The sequence below is a fragment of the Ranitomeya variabilis genome, chromosome 8 (genome assembly GCF_051348905.1).
Source record: "Ranitomeya variabilis isolate aRanVar5 chromosome 8, aRanVar5.hap1, whole genome shotgun sequence".
NCBI classification, from domain to species: domain Eukaryota; kingdom Metazoa; phylum Chordata; class Amphibia; order Anura; family Dendrobatidae; genus Ranitomeya; species Ranitomeya variabilis.
In genome coordinates this window covers 187,281,202-187,308,770 of record NC_135239.1, presented here as the reverse complement: position 1 = coordinate 187,308,770, position 27,569 = coordinate 187,281,202, and positions in this window count along the sequence as shown.

Here is a 27,569-nt window from a genome sequence, read left to right as displayed (position 1 = left end):
CAGTGTCTACCTTCTAGCACCTGTGTGTTGTAGTCCTTCCTTGCTGAGCTCCCCAGGATAGTCCTCACAACTGATTCTGTCTGTCTCTGATGTTCGTTCTCTCCGTCCCCCAGATGATATGGTTAGGACGCACCCGTATGACGGGGTAGGCCTGGAGTTCTTCCGGGACCCTAGAGTCGCCCCTCTCCCACAGCTGCCTCTGTTGTCTGCTTAGGTGTTTTAGTGAGACAGCCAACCTATAATTGACTGTCCTGCCGTGGTTTGAAGTAATGCTTAAAGTCTCTTACTTTCTCGGCGTTCCGGCCACCGACTGTTTGCGCCTCAGAAGGATGTTTCCTCGATCTTACAGCACGACTCCTTCTGGTCCTATCGCCTCTTTGCTGTATTCCCGTTTTCTCACTTTTTGTCCTTTCTTAGGAATCTGTCAGGATCCCATCCCTGCCAGGTCCTCTCTTTAGCTCTTCCTAGTTACTTCTCCCTGTCTTCCTGTCCAACCCCCAGTTTTACCAGAGTGTGAGGAGTGGCCTACTAGATAGAATTACTCCCCCTGGTGGCCGGAGTGTGAAGTGTAGTGTGTGTGTTACCTGGTCAGGTGAACTCCTTTAGTGCAGTCAGATGTAACATCACTCCCCTTAGTGGCAGAGCGACATTACTGCAATGACCAGGACTCTGGGGCGCTGCACTCCCCCCCGGTTAAATCCAGTACTCCCGGACTGGGAAAACAAGAACAACAATACATGTTAACAGAAAACACACAAAATTTTGAAATACCATAAACAATTAAACATAACAGTGCTTCCCTTTATGGGAGGTGAGGACTCTTGAACGTTGCGAAAGTTAGGTCATGCACAGTTTATGACTCTCAGTTCAGTGGTTGAAACAGCGGGGACCCCGGGTAAACAAAGGGGTCCCCTTCTAGAAGTTTTTGGAGCAATCACTGTCCATTACTCCGTTGTCCATTTTAAAACCTGTAACAAAAGATATGCACACAAACAATTGTTGACTAAATAGCAGCCCTCACTAATACCTCCAAGTTTTGTAGCAGAGGGGAGTTTGATTCTGAGTGCTGCGCGTAGACCTTCGCAGCGCAGGGGTTGCTACTGGCCTAACAGGGCCCACTATGCTTGCTACTGCTGGTGCAGTGCACTGCCTTCTAGCTACACTTCTAGTGAGTCTGGGTAGCACTGGCAGGCTGGGGTTCTCAGGGCTGCTGCTAGCAACAGTGGGTACGGCAGGCTCGCCGATAGCAGAGGGAGGATTTGCCAGTTCAACGGTTGGCACGGCATCTTCAGGTAGGGCTTGTTGAGGTTGCGGGGCCGGATGATCTGGTACCACCATTGGTTCTGGTGGGTTCGGCTGTTGGAACGTTAGAACAGGTAACACGATGGCCTGATTTATCTGAGTCCAGGACTGGGGAAAGTCACCAAGGACAGTGTGGATCATCTTCTCCTTTTCTACAGGTGGGGAGGTTCCTGGATCCATTTCCCTCGCTCTCAGTTTCTCAGGGCAGGCTTTAAGGTGGTCCCTGGATATCACCGTCGAGGTCTCCCCTCCATCCTTGCTGATGAGGCAAACCTTCGTGTTGTCGAAATCGGATGGCAGGACAGTATACGGTTCCGCTTCCCATTGGTCGTCGAGTTTGTGTAGCCTCCTCTTTCGTTTGAGTACGTGCTCACCAGGTGGCAAGGGAGTTGCAGGGGCATGCTGGTTGTAGTCCCTTTCCTGTTTTTGCCTGGCCTGAGCAAGGCTTCTTTCTACGCACCCCTGTACCGTGCGGTACCTTTGCCGCCTCTCGGTATCCCAATCGGCATCCGGCGAGGTATCTTCGGGGGTTAGGACCCCCATGTCCAGATCAACAGGTAACTTGCTAGACCTTCCTCGCATCAGGTACTGGAGTGCAGTTGGTGGAATTTACTGGGATGTGATTATATATGTCCACCAAGTCAGGCAACTTCGTTGGCCACAGGCTCCGTTCCTCTACGGGCAAGGTCTTTAGTAAGTCAATCACCACCTGGTTCATCTTTTCGCACATCCCATTGGTTTGGGGATGGTACGGTGTGGTTCTGATCTTCTTACACCCGTACAATTGGCAGAACTCTTGGAACACTTCCGCTTCGAATGCTGGTCCCTGATCGGTCAGTACCTTCTCCGGGTAGCCATGGGGCCTACAAAAGTACTGCTGGAAAGCCTTGGCGGCCGTCCTGGCTGTTAGATCCTTGACAGGCACAACCACCAAAAATCTGGAGTAGTGATCCACGATGGTAAGAGCGTAGACATAGCCTGACCGGCTAGGTGTCAGCTTCACATGATCCAGCGCGACCAGTTCGAGCGGCCGCTTGGTGATGATAGGCTGCAAGGGAGCCTGTTGGCTGCCATGGTCCCTTCTGCATAGGCTACATGGACCACACTCCCGACACCACTTCTCAATGGCTCTCTTCATGCCAATCCAATAGAACCTCCCTCGGAGTAGCCTCTCCAGCTTCTTCCATCCGAAGTGTCCGGCTCCATCGTGGTAGGCTCCCAGAACCATGGGCGCATCTCGCCTTGGCACTACTATCTGCCATACCAATTCGTGAGTACGTGGGTCGATGCTTCTCCGGCACAGCTTGCCATCATGGATAAATAGTTTGCTTCTCCCCTTCCACAGCTGCTGGGTCTCCTGTGGATCATCTGGGCCGGGATGCAACCCTGCCTGCGTCAAGAGCTCTTTCACCCGACGGACCGCGGGGTTACCATCCTGGGTCTCCGCCCATCCGTGGTGGGGCAGGGGATTCGGCATGGCATCCGGTTGGTTCTTGTGCCTGTTCTTCACATGATGGGAGTTCTGAGTGGCTTTGGGGCGATGGAATGCAGGCAGCTCCACCTCTTCAAGTGCCTCCGGGTCTTCTCCCGTTTCTGACAAATTGGGCATTCGGGACAGGGCATCGGCTTTTGCATTCTTGCGTCCTGCCCGGTACTTGATGGTGAAGTCATAGTTGGACAGCCGGGCCATCCACCTCTGTTCCAAGGCCCCGAGTTTGGCGGTATCCAGATGCGTTAGCGGATTGTTATCCGTGAAGACGGTGAATTTCGCTGAGGCCAGGTAGTGTTTGAACCTCTCTGTCACTGCCCAGACGATGGCAAGGAATTCCAGCTTAAAGGAACTGTAGTTGTCAGGGTTCCTTTCCGTGGGATGAAGCTTCCTGCTGGCATAAGCGATTACCCTCTCCTGGCCTTTCTGGACCTGGGACAGCACGGCCCCCAATCCTACATTGCTGGCATCCGTATACAGCACAAACGGTTGGTCGTACTCAGGGTAGGCCAATACCTCTTCTCCCGTCAGTGCCGACTTCAAGCAAGTGAAGGATCCTTCCAGCCCCTCGTTCCAATCAAATGGGGTGTTTTTCCCCTTGGTCTTCTTTGATTGGCCCACCAACAGGTCTTGCAAGGGCGCGGCCTTCTTGGTGAAGTCCTTAATGAACCTCCGGTAATAGCCTACCAGCCCGAGGAACTGCCGGACTTCGTGGAGGTTGCTGGGCTTCGGCCAGTCCTGGATCACCGTGACCTTGTCGGGGTCTGGGGCCACTCCTTCAGCACTCACCACATGGCCCAGGTACTGCACCTTGGGTTTCAGCAGATGACATTTGGACGGTTTCACCTGTAAGCCAAAGTTGGACAGGGCTTCAAACACCTCAGCCAGGTGTTTCAGATGGTCTTCGTAGGTCTTAGAGAAGACAATGACATCATCCAAATACAGCAGTACGGTTTCAAAGTTCTTGTGCCCCAGACAGCACTCCATCATCCTCTGGAACGTCCCCGGGGCATTGCACAATCCGAAGGGCATGTAGTTGAATTCGCAGAGACCCATCGGTGTCGTGAAGGCCGTCTTCTCTTTGTCCGCCTCCGCCATGGGAACCTGCCAGTACCCACTGGTGAGATCTAAGGTAGAGAAGTAGTTAGCAGATTTTAAGGCAGCCAGAGACTCCTCTATCCTTGGCAGTGGGTATGCGTCCTTATGTGTAATGCGATTCAACTGCCTGTAATCAACACACATCCTCATTGTACCATCCTTCTTTTTAACAAGGACTAATGGAGCTGCCCAGGGGCTACAACTGTCTCTTACCACCCCGGCCTCCTTCATTTCTCACAAGTTCAACATGTCTTTGGCACACTGGTAATGAGCTGGGGGTACAGGGCGATATCTCTCTTTTATGGGTCGGTGATCTCCCGTGGGGATGTGATGTTGGATCCCTTTCACCTGTCCAAAATCTAAGGGGTGTTTGCTGAATACCTGCTCGTACTCGTAAACCACCCTGTAGGCCCCCTGTTTCTGATGGGATGGGGTAGAGTCAGTGCCCACATGCAATTCCCGACACCAATCTTTCGAGTGCCCTGCAGAACCGTTGTCCTCCGCCACGTTTGACGGGACCAAGGGTTCAGGTGTCTGTATCACACTATTATTGACAGTGAACAGTTTGGCGAGCGTGGCATACTTGGTGAGCTGGACCTCTTCCTCCCCACAATTGAGGACACGTACGGGCACCCTCCCTTGGCGGACGTCGACCACCCCCCGGGCTGTCAGGATAGTAGGCCTATTGTCTGAATATACGGGTTCTACCAAGGCCTGGTAGTCCTTACCCCTGAGGCCTATGGCTGCCCGACACCATATTAACATCTCACTCCTGGGGGTTATCGCGATGGGGTTGGAATCACTCACAGTGACACGACCAATCTCACCACCAGTCAGCTCTACCTGTTGTCTCTGCATCAGAGCTCTGATTTCTTTTTGCAGGGCGCGTTGTTCACTGTGGCCAGCGGTTTCTGCTACCTGTTGCAACAAAACAATAACTTCTGCAAGACAATTTTCTATAACATTAGTACCGATAGTCATCATGGGATTACATTCTCGGCGGTCAATATCAACAATTACAATCCCTTGGGCTTCCAATTCCACCCGCCCCACCTTGATGGTGACCTCTTTATACCCCACTTGTGGCAACGGCTGACCATTACTGGCTATTATGGTGAAATCGTCATCGGGGCCACGAGTAATATCAGTGTCCTCCCAATACTGTTTATAAAGCACGTAAGGCATAGTCGTCACCTGAGAACCAGTGTCCAGCAAAGCGTTCATGGGGATACCGTCAACCACTACAGGAAGAACTGGTCGCCCTCCACTGTATTTGGCTCTCCAATGCTGCGGGCCTGGTCGTCCTACTCCTGGGGGTCGGCCCTTTGCCCCAGGGGTTGCTCGTTTAAAGGACAGTACCTTGAAAGGTGGCCCACCTGATGACAGCGGCGGCAGATGGGTCGTCCGTCCCGATGGAAGCGATCATCGTCCCGGCCTCTGGTCGGCGGAGTCCTCCTCTGTCGCATCCAAGGGACATCCTCTGGTCTGGAGGCCAGCTGGATCTTCTCCTTGGGGGCCTCCTGTAGGGACTGCACCGTCCGGGCCAGGGCAGCAACACTCTTGGTCAGCTCCTGCATCTGGAGATGGAGTCCTGCAGGGGAGTCGTCCTCTAGGCTCTGGGCATCGGCCTCGGCGGCGACTGGGGCATCTGACGCCACCTCCTGGTGGTATGTGAGAGCGGGATGCCTGGGAGGCACTGCACGGCTGGGCTGTCGCTCCTGCAACGCCTGGATAGCTTTATCCTTGAATTGCGCAAAAGTCAAGTCTGGATTTTGCATGGCCAGGAAGTGCAATTGGCCCCGTTGGTGACTGCACAGGAGCCCCTCAATGAACCGCTCCTTCAGGAGTTTATCCTCATCCTGCATGCTGTCGGGATCACTCTGCTTAATAGCCCGCAGCGTCTCCTGGAGATTAAGGGCATAGTCCCGTAAGCTATCCTGCGGTCTCTGTTTGCATTCATAGAAAGTCAGTTTAATTTCTGTAGCAGTGCGGGTATCGAAGGTGGCTTTAATCTTTGCAAAAACCTGCTGTGCAGTTCCCTTATCCGCAGCGGGCCAGGACTTCACTTCTCTCAGAGCCGCCCCGAAGAGTTGGCCGATTATCATATGAACCTTCTGAGGCTCCATCAGGGGATAGAACTCGAGCAGGCTGCAGATTCCCTCTTTAAAATCATTTATTGTGTGCAACTCCCCGGACTATCGCGGGAGCCAGGCTGCTCCGGGCAGGTACGGCATAGAGAAGGGCATTATGGCCTTTGTGGTAGCGGCAGTGTCCGACTGGCTGATGGGGGCAGCGGGCTCCGTGGCCACCAGTGGTGGTATTAGGGCCGCGGCTACGTCCCCTACGGGGACCGGAGCTGCCTCTGCGTTCACGGCTGCGACCGCCGCCTCCGCTTCCCCTGACTCAGACATGGATGTCCCTTCCTCCCACTAACCTGCTGGAGGTCGGAGTTCCTCTTCCGGGGTTGGCACCTTACCGCGCTTTCAGGTTCCATGCTTCTTTTTGACCGGTTCCGCCCACGAAGCTAAGGCTCCTCCCTCCGTGCGCAGCGATGGCGAATTGTGGCGGGAACTCTTGGCGGCAATAACAATGTACAGTCTTTGCAATAAGTCACAGTCCAAGCACAATAAATCACAGTTCCAAGGCACACATGACCTGATTCTTCAGGCTTAAGTAGATCCTGTTCGTGACGCCAAGTTGTAGCGCCCCCACTGTCGCAGGGCCGAGGGGTACCCTGTACCGGGCCTCTGAGTCTCTGCTCTGCGGTTGTCAAGATGGCTAGACCCGGTCCGTGACCCTGCTGAGGGGCGCCCAATAATAGGTGTGGATGGTGGTGGTAGTGCGGTGCAGTGCCAGTCGCAGTAAATAACGAGGACACCAGGTTGCAGTCTCTTTACCTTTTTACTGAAGGTTTGAAGGTACCCAATCCAGAGCACTGTTAACAGGGCTGGCTGAGACTGGCCGGTCCAACGGCACATCCGGAGTTCCCTTTGCAGGTGGGAATCAGTGTCTACCTTCTAGCGCCTGTGTGTTGTATTCCTTCCTTGCTGAGCTCCCCAGGATAGTCCTCACAACTGATTCTGTCTGTCTCTGATGTTCGTTCTCTCCGTCCCCCAGATGATATGGTTAGGACGCACCCGTATGACGGGGTAGGCCTGGAGTTCTTCCGGGACCCTAGAGTCGCCCCTCTCCCACAGCTGCCTCCGTTGTCTGCTTAGGTGTTTTAGTGAGACAGCCAACCTATAATTGACTGTCCTGCCGTGGTTTGAAGTAATGCTTAAAGTCTCTTACTTTCTCGGCGTTCCGGCCACCGACTGTTTGCGCCTCAGAAGGATGTTGCCTCGATCTTACAGCACGACTCCTTCTGGTCCTATCGCCTCTTTGCTGTATTCCCGTTTTCTCTCTTTTTGTCCTTTCTTAGGAATCTGTCAGGATCCCATCCCTGCCAGGTCCTCTCTCTAGCTCTTCCTAGTTACTTCTCCCTGTCTTCCTGTCCAACCCCCAGTATTACCAGAGCGTGAGGAGTGGCCTACTAGATAGAACCACTCCCCCTGGTGGCCGGAGTGTGAAGTGTAGTGTGTGTGTTACCTGGTCAGGTGAACTCCTTTAGTGCAGTCAGACGTAACATCACTCTCCTTAGTGGCAGAGCGACATTACTGCAACGACCAGGACTCTGGGGCCCTGCACAGGTACTGTCCCAGGACAGAGAGTGAGAGATGGCCTTGAAAGAAGCCATAGGCAGCAAGGGACTATTATACAGCACATAGTGGAAGGCTCCCAATCTGACCTGGCAAAGGGAATTCTACTCGCTTCCAGGCTGTCTGGACGCCACTGTCACCTGTTGCTGGTACCCTGGACTGTGGCCATAAACCACCAGTAAAACAGGTAAAGAGACTGCAACCTTGTATCTTCTGATTCTTTCTGGCACCACACCATCTTTTCCTACTACAACGGGAGCCCTGGGGACCCAGCTTCACCTGTGGGAATCCATACCTTCCTTGCTGCAGTGCCATCACTCCGCAGAGGTCCCCTTTAAGCAGCGTCGGTCACCCCTGACCGAATGCCACAGGTGGTGTCACGAACATTTCTTATTTTAATTACCCCTTAAAGACATTTCCTTTAATTTGGATGCCCAGGGCCACGGACCGGGTCACTGCCACCGTGACTTCCCCTTTAATGACCACCGGACCCAATACTGAGTAACCCCCATGCCCTGGCGGGCGCTCCAATGGCACTGAACAAGTAGGCCTCAAAAAGAGCCAGAGAAAGAGATTGAATGAAGAACTTCCTGGATTTGTGATGTCCTCGATTCCTCTTAACGAACAACATTTATTATTGCTTGAGATTTCTCCATGAGACGCTGTCCACCTTGAGCAACCCATTGTTGTCAAGTGGACCCCTAGTTATAGGCATATCAGAAAGGTTCCTTCTACTTTGACCCAGATCCAAATAGATCACTGGGGAGATCCTTTACTTTGCAGTGACACCTCAGGAGATTAAATATTAAAATTAATGACTGATTGTATAATCCATGGTCATGTGAGGTCCTGAAAAGCATGATTCGCTCTTGGTGGTCACTCTTTTCTTTGTTACATTTTATGATGATCATAGTAAAATGAAGCCAAGGTCTAATAGGCAATTGTCCAGTATTTATATGCGCCCGGGTATAAATGCTGTAGGGGAAGCTGCATACAGCAGCAAAGGAGCTGAGCAAGACACCAAGTAACTTACCTGGTCACCAACAGGACCTTAGATATGTGACAAAGTGACCAGGTAAGAAACAGACACCGGGAAACAGAGAAGGGACAAGTACTAAAGAATAATCAAGCAAACCGAGGTTGTAGCCAAGATATCATGAGGTACCAGAAGGGAGAGACAGGGGATAGTCAGAAGCAAAGCCATAGTTCAGTAATCCAGGAGAACGTACAGAGTAAAGCATGGAAAGCAAGACAAATACTATGCAAGCCTACACACACTCCAGAGTTCAAGCATACAGACTGAAGCAGATTCTATAGCTGACAAAGAAACCAGGTTATAAATACCCCTCCCATCTTGAGAGAGGGGCCAACCACATTAACCCTGAGAGAACAGGACATTAACCATGTCCTAACCACAAAAGGAAATGGTATAAAATATGTAAGAAACCTATTTATCCCCCTCTTGAATCGATCACTGGTCTGAACAGCAAAGTACAATGCAGGCTCAGGAACTTTGTCTGTACATTCACCTTTTGAAGTCGGATGATACTTAGATGGATTTCGCAATGAATTAGGACCTGAAGAAGGCGATCAAAACTACCACTATTAAAGAGAATTACTAGTATGTTAAGAAAATCAATTTTTTTTCGTCATTACCTCTTTGGTGGTAACAAATGGTCCAAAGAGGTTTCAACATACTTCCTAGAATGATAATGTGCCATTACTCAACAGCAATGAATAGCACTTGGAGGACTGTCAGGAACAGTTAGAAAAGCAGGAGAGGATAAATCAGGAAAGTATAGGTTACTTCTTTTTTTCATACAATTTTTTTTCCAGTGGTTGTTTTTGTTAAAATATCAGAAAACCCTTCTAATGATGGCAGTGTTGAGGGCCTTAGCTCCTTGGGAAGACCATAGTCATAGCTGGCTACCAGTGTCCATCACTACTCTCTACTTGTACTCCATTGTGAGTGAAGCGCTACCCACCTGTGGTGTACATGTACAATATGGTGTGTGAAAGGGTTACTAATAGTGTTGCGCAATACCTTCCAATATTTGAAAGTATCGGTATCCGACTGTATCGGCCGATATCCGAAAAATATCGGATATCGCCAATACCGATACCCAATACCAATACAAGTCAATGGGACACAAATATCGGAAGTGATCTTGGATGGTTCCCAGGGTCTGAAGGAGAGGAAACTCTCCTTCAGGCCCTGGGATCCATATTCATGTGTAAAATAAAGAATAAAAATAAAAAATAGGAATATACTCACCCTCTGACGCGCCCTGGTTGTAACCGCTGCAACCGGCAGCCTCCGTTCCTAAGTATGAGCGAGTGAAGGACCTTCGATGACATCGTGGCTTGTGATTGGTCGCGTGAGCAGTCACGTGAGCGGTTACGCGACCAATCACAAGACCGCAACGTCTTCGCAGGTCCTTCACTCGCTCATTCTTAGGAACGGAGGCTGCCGGTTGCAGCGGTTAAAACCAGGGCACGTCAGAGGGTGAGTATATCCCTATTTTTTATTTTTATTCTTTATTTTACACATGAATATGCATCCCGATCCCGATTCCCGATATCGCAAAAATATCGGAACTCGGTATCGGAATTCCGATACCGCAAATATCGGCTGATACCCGATACTTGCGGTATCTGAATGCTCAACACTAGTTACTAATCGCTGATACCGTTACACATATTTTACAACTGTTTATCTTTTTAGGACACACTTCGAGGTCTGAAATCTTCAATATAGAGCAAAGCAGCAGAAAAAATTACATTTAATTTCCCGTTGGCTTGAAAACGAGTCTCGGCCTCAGAAGGATAAAGAACTGGAACCGTGTTTGTATTAGTGCAAAAATAATTACAACTACTGGCAAAAGCCACAAATAGCAAATAAAGCTTGTGAATAAATCAATAACAGGAACATAATGAACGCAGCCTACAGTGTGACCCGTGCTCATATACTCACATTGCAAACTTGTAAAGAATAACCGCAGGAAAGAAAATAATTAATAAAACCAGTGACAGACAAAAATAAATTTCTTCTCAGACGTATTGTTCCCCTAATCCCAGAACAGATTTGTTTCATAGTCTGAAAAAAAATACATCATATACAGCAAGTTCTCATATGATTTACTGCAATGTACTGCTCATTGACCAGAGAATGAACATATCGTTTGCATCTGTTGCTTAAAGGGAACCTGTCACTAGTTTTTTCGATTACAAATTAAGCCCTTCGTCTTTAAGGTCATGTGAATGAGGTTCCTACAACCCCATTACATCCTCAGAGGTGCCCCTGCATAGTTCCAAAAATGTGTTTTATACATGTCTCGTGCTGCATGAAAATTGCACAGTCTGGTCCGATAGCGATAGGTGTCTCCAGATTTGCGATCAGCTCTATCCCGTTCCTTCAAACGCCACCTCTTCTCTCTGGATATAAGTGGAAGACGTCTCTATGTCATCCACCTGGTGCCTCTCCGTGATCTATTGAACAGACAGGGTGCTGGAGACTTGACTTCACGTTGGCCGTCTGAGTGCATGATCTTACAATTCTAACCTAACTTTTGGATAGGTAATCGTTTAAACTGGAAAACCCCTTTAAGGACAATGTGGCATAAAAAATGTCGTACAATCCTGGATATTAAATGGGTTTTACCAACATCTAATCTTATCCAAAATCTGGCAGATAGCGGATAACTTGCTGATAGTGTTGAGCGATACCTTCCGATATTCGAAAGTGTCGGTATCGGATTGGATCGGCCGATACCGGCAAAATATCGGATCTCGCCGATACCGATACCCGATACCAATACAAGTCAATGGGACACAAATATCGGAAGGTATCCTGGATGGTTCCCAGGGTCTGAAGGAGAGGAAACTCTCCTTCAGGCCCTGGGATCCATATTCATGTAAAAAATAAAGAATTAAAATAAAAAATATGGATATACTCACCCCTCCGGCGGAGCCTGGACCTTAGCGGTGTAACCGGCAGTCTCCGTTCCTAAGAATGCAGAGTGAAGGACCTTCGATGATGTCGCGGCTTGTGATTGGTCACGTGACCGCTCATGTGACCGCTCACGCGACCAATTACAAGCCGCGACGTCATCGCAGGTCCTACACTCACTGCATTCTTAGGAACGAAGGCTGCCAGTTACACCGCTAAGGTCCAGGCTCCGCCGGAGGGGTGAGTATATCCATATTTTTTATTTTAATTCTTTATTTTTTACATGAATATGGATCCCAGGGCCTGAAGGAGAGTCTCCTCTCCTCCAGACCCTGGGAACCATACACTGGGAACTTCCGATTCCGATTTCCGATATCACAAAAATATCGGAACTCGGTATCGGAATTCCGATACCGCAAATATCGGCCGATACCCGATACTTGCGGTATCGGAATGCTCAACACTACTTGCTGATAATTGAGGAGCTGACTGCTGATACCATGAGTGATCTTGAAACTCAGAACACCCAAAAAAGGGCTCTGCAGAGCTCCATCATGAAAGGAGAAGAGGTGCACATGGCTAATCTCTGCTCCACTTATTGTCTATGGAACTGTTGGAAATAGCGTTGCACTCTGCTTTCTCCATCATGTTTTTTAGAAGGGGGGGTGTAGAGAATGTACAGTGCTCAACATAAATGAGCACATTCCTTTTGAAAAGTAAGCATTTAACCAATAGCTCACTGTACACATGAACAATTTCCAAAATTTTGACAAGAATGAGATTAACAGGACGTTTTTGAACCTATAACAAGAAAGTAAGGTTAACAATAAGGGATGAGTGAGCACTAAAATACTTAGATGCTCATTACTCGAATCCGAGCAATTCCTAATGCTCGGATACTCGTTTCAAGTAAGGAGTATGATGGGAGTCAATGGAAAATCCAAGCATTTTTCCGGCAGACCCTACAAGGAGGTCTGAGGAGGGCGCAGTGAAAATGTTGAAATGGATAGAAAAAGTGCTGAATGGAAGGAGAACAGCATGGGGAAAACCCCTGGAAACATCTCTGACTCCCAGATCGCTGCTGACAACAATGGTCACACTGTACTCCACTTTCAGGACTAACAATAAAATATCAAATCAAAGAGAAATTGGAGTTTACAGGAAATTTTTTTATAAGAAACCTTCTTTCCTGTATAATGACTTGTATATAAGGCAACATTTAAATAAGTTTTAAAAAAATAATTTAAGCAAGCCAAAATTAAAATTTTTCTAAAAAAAATTGGAAATGTCAGTATAATTTACAGAGGAAGCAAGAACTGTCAAAAATTTGATGGAAGAGGGACACATATACACCCTGTATTAGACATAAAGGGCCTGATACACATTCTGTTAACTTGTCATGTAGTGGTACTCGTAGACTCATAAATGCTATGCACTAAGTGCAAAGCCTGCCAAAAATTTGAAGCAGGAACATCCATATACCCTTGAAGGCACCAACTGTAGTGCCTCATTCAAATATTGTGAACAAAGTGTAGTTGTGGTACTCCTACACTCATAAAAGCTCTGCATATACAGTTCAAAGCCTGCCAAAAATTACAAGCGGGACGTCCATACACCTTTCAAGGCAGCAACTGCAGTATCTCATTCAAATGTTGTGAACAAAGTGTAGTTGCGGTTCTCCTACACTCATGAAAGCTCTGCACACAGTACAAAGCCTACCAAAAATTACAACCATGGGCATCCATACACACTTGAAGGCAACAACTGGACTGCCTCATTCAAATATTAAGAAAGTGTAGTTGTGGTACTTTTACACTCATAAAGGCTCTGAACATAGTGCAAAGACAGAAACAAATTATAAGATGGGTCATCCATAGGCCTTTGAAGGCACCAACTGGAGGACCTCATTAAAATATTAAGAAAGTGTAGTTGTGGTACTTCTACACTCATAAAGGCTCTATGCGTAGTGCAAAGCCAGAAAAAATATATGAGGAGGGTCATCTATACACTCTTGTATGCACCAACTGGAATGCCTCTGTCATGATTCATTTTTGGTTTCGTGGCAGCTCTGGTTCTGCTATAATTTAAATGTGGCTTTTTTCCTTTTTGAGCCAGCAAGGGTTAATGTCATTCCTGACATGACGCATCAGCTAACTGTTGGTAATAGAGTTATGTCATCCAGTAAAGACACTCTAGTACTTATCACTATCTCTTTTCTATTTCCAGATTGTGACACCATCTACAATCAACATGTGAGAAAATCTATGGAAAAGATCATCAAAATATTTGTTGAAGAAAAAAAAAATAACATGTCCTTACTGTAAAAAATGCAATGTGTTTTCTTTTCTTTTTTTAAAAATGTATACATGTACATACAGAACGTGCAGAAAATATTACAATACCAAATGGTTCACTATCCAGTATGACATGGATAAGAAATGTAACCAAGAGAGATTATAATTATTATACCGTATTCAAAATGGAGACAGAGAAAACTGTTGGTCTTGTTTTCTTATATTTTCAGATTTTTTTTTTTATATTTATGCCTGACCCTTGGTCGCATGAGCTTGTACCAAAGATTGTTGAAAATTTTTGGACCGCACTCTGGGGTGCCATGCAAGAAATGGGACAGATTTAGATGTTGGAAGTAAAACTTTGGGCACTAAATGGATACACTAAAGACCCTGCATAAAGTTAACTCAGTTAACTAAAAGTCGAATAATTTTTCCTCCCCCTATACACATGTACACTCATCTCAGTTGAGTAGGCATGTGATCTCAATGGGGATGGTCACTCTCTGAGGAAGCAACTTGCAAAATGCCACAGATCCACAGGTCTGGATCAAAAATCTTGACTCTGGATTCATTTTTACAGGTTTTTGGTCTATATCATGGTATTAGTCCTATTTGTACATTATATTACCTTTGTGGTTTTGCACTTGCACTTTTATATGTTTACTTAATATTTAATATTTATTTCACAATTTTTAAATTTTTCCTGATATGACCATTTTAATTTTTTATTATCTTTTAATTTCTGTATTACATTTGCTGTTTGGAATATATTTTCTGCTCTTCTTGCCTTCTGCTATTTTTAATATGTCTCTGTTAAATGTTGTTCTTAGTTATTTTTTAGCATCAATAAATAAACAAAATTAATGATCTAATTATTTATTCACGTTTTTACTGTAGTATTTTTTGTGTTATCTTTCCTATTGGTATACTTTGGTAGTCTTTTCATTTTTTTTTTTATGATTATTTTTTGGTATTTGGTAGGGTTATACAATTCAGGTTTTTTTTTGGCATTTCAGAAGGACCATGAGTTCTAGTGTTGAGCATTCCGATACCGCAAGTATCGGGTATCGGCCGATATTTGCGGTATCGGAATTCCGATACCGAGTTCTGATATTTTTGCGATATCGGGAATCGGGATGCATATTCATGTGTAAAATAAAGAATAAAAATAAAAAATAGGGATATACTCACCCTCTGACGCGCCCTGGTTGTAACCGCTGCAACCGGCAGCCTCCGTTCCTAAGAATGAGCGAGTGAAGGACCTGCGATGACGTCGCGGTCTTGTGATTGGTCGCGTAACCGCTCACGTGACCACTCATGCGACCAATCACAAGCCGCGACGTCATCAAAGGTCCTTCACTCACTCATTCTTAGGAACAACAGGGCGCGTCAGAGGGTGAGTATATCCCTATTTTTTATTTTTATTCTTTATTTTACACATGAATATGGATCCCAGGGCCTGAAGGAAAGTTTACTCTCCTTCAGACCCTGGGAACCATCCAGGATCACTTCCGATATTTGTGTCCCATTGACTTGTATTGGTATCGGGTATCGGTATCTGCGATATCCAATATTTTTCGGATATCGGCCGATACAATCCGATACTGATACTTTCAAATATCGGAAGGTATCGCTCAACACTAAATCACATGCAGTGGATTATAAATGCTGTGATAACGGTAGACTTTTTAAGCTCTCAATAGTTTTTAAAGATGCTAACACTACATGATCACCGGCCTACATTCAACAACATTTGCATTCTTATGTGTTGTATCAAAAACAGCAATTTTTATGTCTCTCCACAATTTCTCAGTCGGATTTAGGTCTGTGAATTGTGCTGGCCGATTCATAACATCAATTTTGTTGGTCTGGAACCAGGATGTTGCCCGTTTGCTGGTGTGTTTGGGGTAGTTGTTTTGTTTTTGTCCATGGTGCCTGGTATACGATAAATGGGCTCAACTCGATAGTGTGAGATCCATCCAAAACCACACAGTAATTAAACACATTAGTAATGTTGGACTGCTATTATTTTGCATATAACTGTAGCAGATGGAGAGTTTTCAGGAGATCAAGAAAAATTCCAGGTGACAAAACGGTTTCAGTCTACCCAAATGACAATTCAGAATGGATTTCCGGCTAGAGAATATCACGTTGATTACCTCCTGCTTTTACCGTAGAACAGAATTTAGCCAACAGCAACAAGAATATTATAAATGAGACGTTTTCTACCTCGAATTTTGTTCTCTTCAACTTCAAAGTTTATTTCGGTGTCTGAGGAGCATTACCTAACAATTCATCTTTTGAATGGGCAATAGTCTGAATCACCGGCTTTTGTGTATGAATTATTGGTCTACAGAACATGTAATACATAACTCCCGTGATCTGGTCTTTGTCATACTGTTGCATAAAACCATTCATAAACTACAAATGGACAAAGCGTAACGTGTGGATAAAGTTTACACCTTAATGTTAATAAGCATGAAACCTTTCTAAGTTAGGTAAGAGAATGCAACTCATATATAGAAAAAAAAGCTGAAGAGCTGTATTGTCTTCTAGCTTTTTTTTATTTAAAGGGCTTGTCAAACTAATTCAATATTGATGACCTATCCTTACGATAGGTCAAAAAATTAGTTTAGTAGTGACATTTTCCCTACTTATCAGCTGTTTAAAGCTTCAGTGGTGGTTGGTTGTAAATGGGGTATGGAGCAGAGATGAGCAAACCCGAACTTAAAAGTTCGCCGTTTGTACCAGACGGGTCTATCCATCGAACACAAACTTTCACCGGAAGCCCGTTGCAATGTTCTGAGTTCCAGGAGAAGTCTGTGAGAGAGGAATATGCTTTTTCTAACCCAGACCCAAAGTTCGGGTCTCCATTGTTTTCAATTTGGTTTGGGTTCTGGTTCAAGTTCGGTATAGTTCTGGTACCCGAACTGAACTTTGGAATAAAGTTCGGGTTGGGTACCAGAACCCGAACTTCCACGAGTCCACTCATCCCTAGTGTGGAGCCATAACACCATAGCTCTGTAGACTGTGTAATGGCCATTTTAAGGTACGGTGACTTAGCTCCTATTGAAATTAATATAATCTTAGCTGCCCTATCCTAGAATGACTCTTAAACTATGTACAGAGCCATGCTTTTCTGGCTCAAAATATTATTTACATTTAGCCATCACCAAAGCTGCAAACAGCTGATCGGCAGGGGTGTTGGTTGCCAATCCTCCACCAAACTGATATTTATAGTCCATACTATTGGTAGGTCATCAATATCTAAGGGCTATTAACTTTGTTTATCAATTCTGCATGGTTTCCAAAATCTCTGTCCACGAGATATGAGATCAAATTATTTATGAATTTATCCAAAAATTGGGATTCACCAGAATCTGAACTTTTTGGGATTTGATCCATGTGAATCAATCAATGTGGGGCTCATCACACGTTATTAGCATTGAAGATATGTGTTGCACTCCACGTGGATCTCCCTCTGCCATTGACTTTTGCTGTGACCAGGGGCATAACGATCATGGTTGCAGAGGTTGCAATCGAGACCGGGCTCATGTGGGTAGAGGGACTGCCAACACTAGAGCAAAATTCAACTGGATGAGCCTCCTCGTATGTACATTCGGCTGAAGTGTATTGTGGTGCAGAGACCTACTGGGTCCTTTCACTGCAATACATGTTGCCAGCCTATCAGAAGCCAGCAGCTGATGTTGGCGTGTATGTGACTGGGGCTGCATGACAGTGACATCATGTGCTTCCATCGCTTTCACACTGAAGTCAGCTGCTGGCTGTAGAAAAGGACCCCGCGTGGCACAGGAGCAAAAGGGAGGCAAGTATAATTGTTTATTTTTTTCTATGCATTAAAGAAGAGCTGTAGAGTGTGGGACATCCATACCAGGATGGGGTATATATACCAGGATAGGACCCAGGATAAAGGACATACATACCAAGATGGGGGATATATACCAGGATGGGAACCAGGATAAGAGACACGCATACCAGGATGGGGGATATATACCAGGATGGGAACCAGGATAAGGAACATACATACCAGGATGGGGGATATATACCAGGATGGGAACCAGGATAAGGGACACGCATACCAGGATGGGGGATATATATACCAGGATGGGACCCAGGATAAGGGACATATATACCAGGATGGGGAATATATACACCAGGATGGAATCCAGGATAAGGGACATACATAACAGGCTGGGGGATATATATATCAGGATGGGACCCAGGATAAGAGACATATATACCAGGATGGGGGATATATACCAGGATGGGACACAGGATAAAGGGTATATATACCAGGATGTGGAACATATATACCAGGATGGAGGATATATACAGTACCTTGCGAAAGTATTCGGCTCCCTGGAACTTTTCAACCTTTTCCCACATATTATGCTTCAAACATAAAGATATCAAATGTAAATTTTTGGTGAAGAATAGTGTTGAGCATTCCGATACCGCAAGTATTGGGTATCGGCCGATATTTGCTGTATCGGAATTCCGATACCGAGTTCCGATATTTTTGTGATATCGGAAATCGGAATCGGAAGTTCCCAGTGTATGGTTCCCAGGGTCTGGAGGAGAGGAGACTCTCCTTCAGGCCCTGGGATCCATATTCATGTAAAAAATAAAGAATTAAAATAAAAAATATGGATATATTCACCCCTCCGGCGGCCCCTGGACCTTAGCGATGTAACTGGCAGCCTCCGTTCCTAAGAATGCAGTGAGTTTAGGACCTGCGATGACGTCGCGGCTTGTGATTGGTCGCGTGAGCGGTCACATGAGCGGTCACGCGACCAATCACAAGCCGCGACGTCATCGAAGGTCCTTCACTTCTCATTCTTAGGAACGGAGGCTGCCGGTTACATCGCTAAGGTCCAGGGGCCGCCGGAGGGGTGAGTATATCCATATTTTTTATTTTAATTCTTTATTTTTTACATGAATATGGATCCCAGGGCCTGAAGGAGAGTTTCCTCTCCTTCAGACCCTGGGAACCATCCAGGATACCTTCCGATACTTGTGTCCCATTGACTTGCATTGGTATCGGGTATCGGTATCGGCGATATCCGATATTTTTTGGATATCGGCCGATACCGATACCTTTGAGTATCGGAAGGTATCGCTCAACACTAGTGAAGAATCAACAACAAGTGAAACACAATTGTGTAGTTGAACTAAATTTATTGGCTATTTTACATTTTTGTTGAAATTCAAAAACTGAAAAGTGGGGCGTGCAATATTATTCTGCCCCTTTACTTTCAGTGCAGCAAACTCACTCCAGAAGTTCATTGTGGATCTCTGAATGATCCAATGTTGTCCTAAATGCCTAATGATGATACATATAATCCACCTGTGTGTAATCAAGTCTCCGTATAAATGCACCTGCTCTGTGATAGTCTCAGGGTTCTGTTTGAAGCACAGAGAGCATCATGAAGACCAAGGAACACAACAGGCAGGTCTGTGATACTGTTGTGGAGTAGTTTAAAGCCGGATTTAGATTCAAAATGATTTCCAAAACTTTAAACATCCCAAGGAGCACTGTGCAAGTGATCATATTGAAATGGAAGGAGTATCATACCACTGCAAATCTACCAAGACCCGGCCGTCCCTCTAAACTTTCATCTCAAACAAGGAGAAGACTGATCAGAGATGCAGCCAAGAGGCCCGTGATCACTCTGGATGAACTGCAGAGATCTACAGCTGAGGTGGGACAGTCTGTCCTTAGTACAACAATCAGTCGTACACTGCACAAATCTGGCCTTTATGGAAGAGTGGCAAGAAGAACGCCATTTCTCATAGATATCCATAAAAAGTGTTGTTTAAAGTTTGCAACAAGCCACCTGGGAGACACCAAACATGTGGAAGAAGGTGCTCTGGTCAGATGAAACCAAAATCGAACTTTTTAGCAACAATTCCAAACGATATGTTTGCCGTAAAGGCAACACAGCTCATCACCCTGAACACACCATCCCCACTGTCAAACATGGTGGTGGCAGCATCATGGTTTGGACCTGCTTTATTTCAGCAGGGACAGGGAAGATGGTTAAAAATGATGGGAAGATGGATGGAGCCAAATACAGGATCATTTTTGAAGAAAACCTGTTGGAGTCTGCAAAAGACCTGAGACTGGGACAGAGATTTGTCTTCCAACAAGACATTGATCCCAAACATAAAGCAAAATCTACAATGGAATGGTTCACAAATAAACGTATCCAGGTGTTAGAATGGCCAAGTCAGAGTCCAGATCTCAATCCAATCGACGATCTGTGGAAAGCTGAAAACTGCTGTTCACAAACGATCTCCATCAAACCTCACTGAGCTCGAGCTGTTTGCCAAGGAAGAATGGGGCAAGAATTTCAGTCTCTCGATGTACAAAACTGATAGAGACATACCCCAAGCGACTTGCAGCTGTAATCGCAGCAAAAGGTGGCGCAACAAAATATTAAGTTAAAGGGGCCGAATAATATTGCACGCCCCACTTTTCAGTTTGTGATTTTCCACAAAAATGTAAAATAACCAATAAATTTTGTTCAACTTCACAATTGTGTTCCACTTGTTTTTGATTCTTCATCAAAAAATTACATTTGGTATCTTTATGTTTGAAGCATGATATGTGGGAAAAGGTTGAAAAGTTCAAGGGGGCCGAATACTTTGGCAAGGCAGTGTGTATATACCACAATAGGGTCAAGATGAGGGACATATATACCAGGATGGGCTCAGGATGGGGTACATATAAACTAGGAAGGACCCCAACAAAGGGGGACATTACTACATAATGGGGAAGTATACAGCTCATATGTCTTTAGAGAATTTAGAATGCTACAAAGGCCCATACATCTGACCAACATATGGCGGCGTTGGAGGCTCAGGTCCAAATTTTTCACTGGGTTCCATCAGACTCTAGTTACGCCACTGGCTGTGAATGATGAGTTATTCAGGCAAAATTGACCTCTTGTTTCTACATAGAGCTTAGAAGGATTCAGTTTGTCTGTTTTTAGTCATGTGATGTCATAGACCTAATGGGAAACAGAAGAATTAACTGGATATAAAGGAAAATGATCAACTGTAAGTACACAGCCCTATATAATGTGATGAATGCAACATGTTAAGAGGATGCAAATGTTGAAAGGAGTTCTTTAAGTTTTGTTGTGGAAAAGCTAGGATTTCAGTAGGGGAGTAAAAATCCACAGCCAAAATCTATGACCTGATTCTCATCATTTGTGCTTTTTCTAAGTAACTTTTCTTGTATTGTCTTGTGGTATTTGTTGACTTTTTTGCAACAAATTTTTCAAAATGGTGGACGAGGGTTATATGAATTTTGCTCAAAATAAAAAATGCTCTATATTTTTGCTTTTGATCTGTTTTGTGACATTTTAAGCACAAATTAACGTTTCGCTAAATGGTGCAAAATTGCATCAAAATACAGTAATTGACAAAAGTATTGGCACCCTTGAAATTGTTTCAGAAAATGAAGTATATCTTTAAGAAAATTATTGCATTTGCACCTGTTTTGTTATACATGTTTATTTGATTTGTGTGTATTGGAAGAGCACAAAAAAACAGAGAAAAAATAGGCAAATTGGACATCATTTCGCACAAAAAGATACAATTGTTAGCACGTTTACAAAATTGTGAGTAAATACCTTGGTTTCAAGCATGTGATGCTTGTGGCAAGTAACAGGTGTGGGCAATATGAAAATCACACCTGAAATCAGATAAAAAGATGAAAAGTTAGCTCAATATTTGCATTGTGCGTGTCACACTAAGCATGGAGAACAGAAAGAGAACTGTCTGAGGACTTGAGAACCAGAATTGATGAAACATTTTAACAATCTCACTGTTACAAGTCCATCTCCAGAGATTTTGATATTCCTTAGTCCACAGTGAAGTGAAACGCTATGACAGGAGACACAGGAGGACCCCACTGCTGACACAGAGACATAAAAAAGCTAGACTGCAGTTTTCCAAAATGTACTTGATTAAGCTAAAATCCATCTGGGAAAGCATCTTGTGGACAGATGAGACCAAGATAGAGCTTTTTGGTAAAGCACATCATTCTACTGTTTACAGAAATCGGAATGAGGCTTACAAAGAAAAGAACACTGTACCTACAGTCAAACATGGCAGAGGATCAAAGATGTTTTGGGGTTGTTTTGCTACCACCGGCACTGGGTGTCTTGATGGTGTGCAAGGCATCACGAAATCTGAAGATTATTAAAGGATTTTGGGTTGCAATGTAGTGCCCAGTGTCAGAAAGTTGGGTTGCGTCCCAGGTCTTGGACAAAGACCCCAAATATACTTCAAAGAAGTACCCAGAAATGGATGGAAAGAAAGCGCTGGAGAGTTCTGAAGTGACCAGCAGTGAATCCACATCTAAACCCCATTGAACACCTGTTAAAAGATCTTAAAATTGCTGTTGGGAGAAGGCGCCTTCAAATATGAGAGACCTGGAGCAGTTTTCAAAAGAAGAGTGCTCCAAAATTCCAGTTCAGAAGTGTAAGAAGCTTGTTGATGGTTCTTGGAAGCCATTGATTGCAGTTATTTTTCCAAAGGGTGTGCATCCAAATATTAAATTGAGGTTGTCAACATACTGTCTGGCCCATTTTTAGGGTTTTGTGTGAAATTATGTTACATTTGCCTTTTTCCTCAAATAAACAATATAATACAAACAAAAGAAATAAACATGTGCATAATAAAACGTGTAATTGTATTAATATTGTAGAACAATTTCAAGGGTGCCAACACTTTTGGCCATGACTGTAACTGGCAAACATAAAATCGCTTCATGGGGGGAACTGGAGAACATTTGAAACTTTTTGAAAAGTTGTAATTGATGAATCCGTCAAAAATATTTAGAAAATAAACCCCCGCACGCAATTTTTTATTTATTTATTTATTTTTTAACTCTGGTGACCACATATAAAATAGGCATTAAAAAAGAGGAAATTGAAATTAGTTGTGACTAAAAAGAGGCAAAAAAAACCCCACCAAAAACTAGACTAAAAAAAATATGTGCTAACGCAATAAAGAATGAATAATGAAAGTGTGAAAAATTAGTCAGAGGGCATAATGTAGGGATAGAAACCTTGATTAGAGGTGTGCGTTACTTACTGGGCTGTGTGTTGCTATTTTAATAAAATCAGTGTTTTATCAGCAGGAGATTATCACTACTGGACTAGATGCCTTGTGCCTCCTAGTTCAACCGCTGAGTAACTCCGCCCCACCACAGTTTTTCTCAATATACAGTGTACACAGAAAGCTGCCAATCAGTGGTGTGGGCGGAGTTATACAGGGCTCAGCATTCAGAGCAATGCTAGATCTGCAAACTGTGATTCTATCAAAATGACAACATGCAGACCAGCAAGTGACACATCGACGGAATCAGGGACTCAGCCACTACATCATGCTGCTCTCAGATTATATAGCAAAAACCTGGTGATAGATTCTTTTTAAGATTTAAGACCCAGTATATTCTCTTTTCCAACCTTCTCCGGAGGCTTTCCTTGTCCCATGTTGATCTCTATTAATCAGCTTCTAGGTATTTTGCTGGACTTTTTGGACTTTCCATTATATTTCAGCTGAGACAATAGACACCGAATCATATAGATTTTTCTAAAAAATGTTGCAAAAATTCAGGTTGTGTAATAGCTGATTTGCAGGCATGAGCTCGAATAGTTTGTGCACGGCAGATGTACAGATACAGTAACTAAGATACAGATTTTATTGATGAAAGTATTAAGGTGAAAAATATTTAGCAATTTTCGAAAAAGGAATTTTCGATTGTAAAGATACGGAGGTATTTGTTTAAACAAAAAGATGCAAAGAAAAAAAGATGGAAATCAGGGCTCAACTTCCACAGCACCCCACAACAATGCCAAGGAAATCGTCAAGTATTTATTGGACATGACTGGTTATGCAGAATAAATATAAAACATTTACACCTTTAAGAAATCATTCCTTGCCTAGATCTGTTTTCAGCAGTCAGGTTTTATGCATATGGTCGTATTTTCGGTCCGAGTGGATTGTACTCGGACCAATGTTAGACTATGGGGCCATGCACATGTCCGATTTTTCTTTGCCCAAGATAAAAAATAACAGGGTGCTTGAGTTTGATCTCTCTCGGCCATGCAAGTCAATGAGTCCGTGGAAACCATCGGACTGCACTCAGATGGCATTTGAGCGCAGTATGATTTCAATTAAATGACAGAATTGAGAAGATGGAGATATTTTTTTCTCTATCTTCAACTCATCTGAGAGAATTGAATCACACTATGAATACACTCTGATGTGTTCGATCAGAGTGTCATTTGTAGAATTGGATCGGATAAGAGAATATGCGCCCGTGTGACCCGAGCCTTTGACTCAGGTGCTGGTAGTATAACACAGCCTACACCCGCATTGTATAGAGCGGGCTCAGGTCCTGAGTATGCTCCATGCTTATTTTGCACCCTGCTGGAAATCTTGGCCATGCATGCTTGAAAATGGTACTATCATAACAGAGGATCCAAGGTAAGACTAGTCCACAGGAAAGTCACCCTGCTGGACTAGTCCGGCATCACTGTTACAATACTGGAGTGCTGAAAACCAGTGGCCTGAGGTGCACGAGCAAGGAACAGTGAGAGGTAATAGAGGTCCTTGGAGATAGCAAAGGAGCTGTAGGAAACAATCCGTAGATAGGTGAGAACAGTCTGGGTAAGACTAGACACAATGTTCAGGCAATGAGAGATCCATGTGGCTTTTAGTGGGCCCACACAGGAAATAAGATGCATTCCACCGGTTCAGAATCTGCCATCTTAGTAAAGGGCGATTGCAGAAACACAACAGCAGCACATAAATACGGAAGAAGTGATCAAACAGCAGTTCTCCCCTCCTCCAAATGTGGAGGTGGGGAGCGTGAATCACGATCCCTGGAAGAGACAGTGTCAACATGGTTGGAAGAGGGTCGGCACCAGAGTTGCGTATAAGTGTTATTATTTTACTGGGGGCAAACATACAGATTGAGAAGGGAATGCCTGAGTAGTGGACAACTCCTTTAAAGGGACTCTTTCAGCAGGATTTTGCTATTTAATCTGAGAGCAGTATGATATAGGGGCTGAAACCACGATTCTAATGATGTTTCACTTATTAGGCTGTGTGCTATAGTTTCAATACAATCTGTGTTTTATCATCAGTAGATTATCGCTGCAGGACTAGGTCTCATGTGCAGGGCAGTCAGGCCTATCCGTATAGCTCCGCCTCCACCACTGAAAGCATTTATAAAAATAAGCCATGGGATCGACTTTAATATGTGTACATGTTGACAATCTTTAGGGTGTGTATTGATAGCAATCACGCCGGAGGTTCAGGAGTGCCATAACCACATAGTGGGGGCATAAGTATTGTAGATGGGTCTTGGTAGGTGGAGGACACTGATAAAGTTTGTGCCTTGGTGTCCTGGTTGTAACCTCATGTAAGGACCCTGTTTTCCTTCAGATGACTTCCTTCTGTATGCCATTTCCTTTTTTCGTGCACCATATCCTTCATTACAGTAGTCTCTGATAGAATTATTGTTCTTTCCGCAGTGTTTGAGTTTTTAGTAATTTTCTATCTTAATTTTTAAGAATCGATAAAATGACTTGTAGTTTCATTTCATTCGAATTTAGAAGCCACGGCATTAGATATTTCATTGTTCCCAAGCAGTTTTCATGTAGCTTTCGTGCACAATGAACTCATATGTGATGATTTAGCGAGGATTTATGCTTTTTCTTCTAGGTTGTTCACCACTTGTTGTACATGAAGCCATTTATATTATTTTTTCATCGTCATCAAACATTTCCATTCTCCTCAAGGCTCTTACCAGCTCCGTTCAGAGGAACGTGTCCCTGGCAGAGGAACACGTTTTGCTCTTTGGATGCTTCACACTTAATCCTTGTATTGTCCGATGTTCTTAAGACGCATGAGGCTAGAATTAATCCTGATATAACGCCCTGTCATTCATGCCTTGTTTATAGCAACGTTTCGAAGTGCTTGGTCCAGTTACGACGCGACACTTTGTGTACCTTGGCCAAGAAGTTCTAAGTGGTTCTTACTTGTAGCTCACTGAAAACATGTTCAAGTGTTGTTGAAAGCATCAGAAATTGGAAAGTGTACAAATTCTGCCGCCGTGCTTCATTAAAAGATGTCTAATCTTTGATGCATGTTTCCACAAAGCAATAAATATCTCTTCATTGTCATATGTTGAACAGTTGCCCTCTCCAATGCCGATAGAAGCAATGTTCCACGGTACGATATGAAGGGTTGTTGAAGCTTAAGTCATCATGGTGGAACAGATGTAAGAACACATGCCATTTTGTGTAGCCACAGATTAGTCCATGCTGACCCCTGTCCACTGTCAAAAATGGCTACAATGGACGCATGAGTCTCAGAAATAGAAAATGGAGCTTCAGATGGCACCGAAAACAAGGAAAGCTAGGGAAGGCAGTTGTCATGGTCCAGGACTGAGTTTGTTTTCAGCTGTCTTGTGTCTGGACTGGACATGCGGGAGTTAATCCCCTCTGCCTCGTTATGGAGCTGGCTGAGCTATTTCAGTCCTCTGCAGCCTGTGGGCCAGTGCCAGCTATAGTTCAAGCTTCCCGGCTGGAGCCCCTGACCTGTATTCCTGTTGGTGATCCTTGTTCCTCTGACTTCCTGCACCCGTGTATGACTCGATCTGATTTCTGGACTTCGCCCCTTGCTTTCCGTCTTTGATACCACGCTTCCCGACTGGCTTCGACTCTGGCTTTTATCCTGACTTCTTCTTACGTCTCGCGTTTTGGTTACCACGTTCCCAGTAGGCTCTGACTTCTTGTTTGTCCCCGACTATTCCTCTGACTCCCCCTGTGTACTGTGCTGACCTCTCTGTGTATGACCTTGGCTTGTCTGACTACTCTTTCATTACCTGTGGCACCTGTGTTGTTGTTCAGTGTTGCTGCGCTGTGTGTACAACCTCTTTTCCCTCACCAGCAACCCCTGGTGGAGGTTGCAATATACTGCACTGCAGCAGCACATTACAGCAGTGTTCTGCTGCAAAACCTTGAGTCCTGAATAGTGCAATATGTCGTTTCCAGAAATAGGACTGCTGCAGGGAACAGAATAGTTAATTAAATCCCAATTAGTTCTACAAACACCAAATGTTTAATGACTACATAGACATCAAATGTCAGACTTCCCGTGTCCTTGGCCATTGGCCCTCCACAAAGACTAATGTTTTTGCATGCACAAGGAATAATGTGTTACACAGCTGACACATCGGCTACACAGGCTTCATATTAAATTCCAATGAAGTAAATCCTTCTCTTTTATTAACTTTCTCGGGAAGTCTTTTTTTGTTTTCCTGTTGTAGGCGAAGGCAGGAACGTTCCAGGGTAACAGAGGAGCCAAAGACCGAGGCGAATTTATGGTATCATTTCATTAATATATTTTCACCTTCTTAATTATCATTTCACATGTCAATGAGAGCAGAACTAATGAAGTGCACAGGAAAGGCCACATATGAGCTCTGACTATATTATAGACCGTATCCTAACTAACACTTCAGACTCCACTTCCTTAAGAAACGTCTTGTCCAATAAATGAAGAAAAAGTCTCTTCCCCCTGGTTTCTTGCCAGAACTGTCACATTTATATAAATCGAGCTGCCATGTAAAATATATTAACACAGATAAGAAAACATATGCAACTTATTAGATGCTACTAGGTGTCCTC